Below are 3,894 nucleotides of genomic sequence, written 5' to 3'. Positions count from 1 at the left end.
TGTGGTGCGGCGGCGGGGGTGACGGGGCCGCAGGGCTCCGGGGCGGCGGGGTGTTGGGGCGGCAGCTATGCGGGCGCGGGCACGGGGGCGGTCTCGATCTGATCGGGTGGAGCGGAGGGAGAGAGAGAAGAGAAGAGAGAGGCGTGGGGGGTAATGACCGTTAGTAGATAATTCTTTGCCATCCGCTAGCGGACAGCAAAGAATCCGCAGAAGACGACAAAGGATCTTTGCCGTCCGCTAGCAGACGACAAAGAGGTTGGGGGGTGGGCCATTACAGCACTGGCCTCCACTGGACCCCACCCACCTCTTTGCCGTCTGCTAGCGGATGGCAAAGATCCTTTGTCGTCTGCTGCGGATGACAAAGAATTGGCTAATGGCAAAGAGCATCTTTGCCATAAGCCATTCCTTTGTCATCTGTTTTTCCTAAGCAGACGTCAAAGATCTTCTTTGCCGTCAGCTAGCAGACGGCAAACAACTGGCTGATGGCAAATTCCCTAATTCCAGTAGTGACATCATAATCTTAAACCGAATGGTTTGCTATATTTTATTCCAATCCATTGTTTAGAGTTGATGCTAGTATGTTTGTTTCAGGGCTCTAGTAGAATTTTGTTTGAATGGATATACTGGTCTTATTAGTTTTGCTATATCTATAGGTTGATCATATGCATGCCTGGTAGCTAAGTCATCAATGATGAAAAACTTGTGCTTCGTGGCTCTATGTATTGTGACAAGCATACAATATTTTAATGGATTCCGACCGTATTGGACTTGTCCACGAGATAGGAGTACTCTCTTCGGACAGGAATGTTGTACCTTGTTTTTATCTCGCAAAATTGCCGCAGAAGTTCTTGAGTTTGTCTGTTATGGGTGAAAGATGCATTCCAGATGCATCGCTATTGTTGGTTGAGATGGCCGCCAATAATAACGTGAAGGGGAAACTAAGGAAGCTTCCTATGTTGTCCCCCCGAAGGTCACCCAAATATTGTGCCCTCCTTGAATCCAGAATCTTGTCCAATGGACAAGAATCAGTTGAAAGTGCAACACGGAAGCTGGAAGCGTTCAAGTTACAGTTGAGGAAACCAAATAATATGAGTTTACCAGAAAATGGCACTAGTGGAACGTTCGATGCAAGCATATCAGAGAAACATAACATGTAGTCTGTAGCGAAGTCCTGGAGCCCCTCTCCTCTAGGAAGAGCTGGTACGTTGTTCATATAGTTCAACCGTTGTGTCATTGATGATAAACAGAAGGATGACACAACAGAACATGGAAATTTTGAGCCTGATGGTCAGATTGAAAATTTTGACTGTTATTCTCACCCCGAGTAGTAGTTGGACGGTGAAGGAATTCTAGAAATACCAAGTTCGCCACCTGGACATGGGATTTTTGATATTCCTAAACCGACCTCTTGTTTTAGGGGTACATTGTTGGTTGGCGGCATGTGGAAAAAGGTGACCGAAGAAGAGTTGATCTCCATAAAGTCAAGCATGAAAGTTTTGTTGTAATATTGGCTAGTTATTATCCCCTTAGTAGTAAAGTAATTTTCTTCTATAATGATCATATGTTAGCTTTTACTGGGGCATGACGAAACCCTCTAATCAGTTTTGCTCAGTTCCTTCACTATTCGAGACAATAGAGACTCTTCTTTTCTTTAACTCAAATAAAGATTATTTTCTTCATCGCATGAAAAACATTTATGGTGTGGTTAACTAAATCCTTTTCTAGGATCTGTCAAAAAGGAGACCAAGGGTAAAAGTCCAACTTCTTTTCTCGGCAGATACAACTAGAGTACAACGAGTTTGAGCACAACTATTATCCACTATCCAATGTGGGGGCATCTCGTGGCTCATCTGACACGAACTTCCACACAACGCGATGCTCGTGGACGTCTTGTGCACAACCCGTTAAAGTAACAAAGACAGAAGTTAACGATCCCAAACACGCGGGAGCGTTGTTTTGTGTTTGTTTTCGTGATAACTTCCTGCTTACGAGTATGTGTCTAGGACCATCAGTTTCGGGCTATGTGATGTGCACAAGACATGCTACCTTCTTGGGTCATGGTTTTCAGTCCTTGTGGCTCCTTGATACGTCTCCAACATATCTATAATTTATGAAGCATTCATGCTATTTTATTATCTGTTTTGAATGATTATGGGCTTTATTATACACTTTTATATTACTTTTGGGACTAACCTATTAACCGGAGGCCCAACCCATATTGCTGTTTTATTGCCTGTTTCAGTATTTCAAAGAAAAGGAATATCAAATGGAGTCCAAATGGAATGAAACCTTCGTCAATGTGATTTTTGGGAAGAATATGATCCGGGAGACATGGAGTTCACGTCAGAAGATCTTCGAGGAAGCCACGAGGGTGGGGGCGCACCCACCCCCTGGGCGCGCCCCCTGTTTCGTGGGCCCCTCAAGCACCTCCCGACCGACTTCTTTCGCCTATATAGTCCCATGTACCCTAAAAACATCCATGGAGAAGATAGATCGGGAGTTCCGCCGCTGCAAGCCTCTGTAGCCACCAAAAATCTCTCAGGAGCCCGTTCTGGCACCCTGCCGGAGGGGGAATCCATCACCGGTGGCCATCTTCATCATCCCAGCACTATCCATGACGAGGCGGGAGTAGTTCACCCTTGAGGCTGAGGGTATGTACCAGTAGCTATGTGTTTGATCTCTCTCTCTCTCTCTCTCTCTCTCTCTCTCTCTCTCTCTCTCGTGTTCTCTCTATGGCACGATCTTGATGTATCGCGAGCTTTGCTATTATAGTTGGATCTTACGATGTTTCTCCCCCTCTACTCTCTTGTAATGAATTGAGTTTTCCCTCTTGAAGTTATCTTATCAGATTGAGTCTTTAATGATTTGAGAACACTTGATGTATGTCTTGCCGAGCTTACCTGTGGTGACAATGGGATATCATGTGCCACTTGATGTATGTTTTGGTGACCAACTTGCGGGTTCCGCCCATGAACCTATGCATAGGGGTTGGCACACGTTTTTGTCTTGACTCTCTGGTAGAAACTTCGGGGCACTCTTTGAAGTACTTTTGTGTTGGTTGAATAGATGAATCTAAGATTGTGTGATGCTTATCCTATAATCATGCCCACAGATACTTGAGGTGACAATGGAGTATCTAGGTGACATTAGGGTTTTGGTTGATTTGTGTCTTAATGTGTTATTCTAGTACGAACTCTTAAATATACTGATCCAAAAGAATAACTTTGAGGTGGTTTCGTACCCTACCATAATCTCTTCGTTTGTTCTCCGCTATTAGTGGCTTTGGAGTGACTCTTTGTTGCATGTTGAGGGATTGTTATATGATCTATCTATGTTATTATTGTTGAGATAACTTGGACTAGTGAAAGTATGAACCGTAGGCCTTGTTTCCTACCATTGCAATACCGTTTACGCTCACTTCTATCATTAGTTACCTTGCTGTTTTTATAATTTCAGATTACAAATACCTTTATCTACCATCCATATTGCACTTGTATCACCATCTCTTCGCTGAACTAGTGCACCTATAAAATTTACCATTGTATTGGGTGGTTGGGGACACAAGAGACTCTTTGTTATTTGGTTGGAGGGTTGTTTGAGAGAGACCATCTTAATCCTACGCCTCCCACGGATTGATAAACCTTAGGTCATCCACTTGAGGGAAATTTGCTACTATCCTACAAACCTGTGCACTTGCAGGCCCAACAACGTCTACAAGAAGAAGGTTGTGTAGTAGACATCAAGCTCTTTTCTGGCGCCATTGCGGGGGAGGCTAGGTAAACGGCACTCACACCCCCTCAACTAAGCTCTTTTCTGGCGCCGTTGCCGGGGAGGTGAGTGCTTGAAGGTATATCTTTAGATCTTGCAATAGAATCTTTTTGTTTCTTGTTTTAT

Source organism: Triticum dicoccoides, chromosome 3B, assembly GCF_002162155.2.
Source record: "Triticum dicoccoides isolate Atlit2015 ecotype Zavitan chromosome 3B, WEW_v2.0, whole genome shotgun sequence".
NCBI classification, from domain to species: domain Eukaryota; kingdom Viridiplantae; phylum Streptophyta; class Magnoliopsida; order Poales; family Poaceae; genus Triticum; species Triticum dicoccoides.
The sequence above is the reverse complement of the archived record's forward strand: the minus strand, read 5'-3'. Positions refer to the sequence as shown.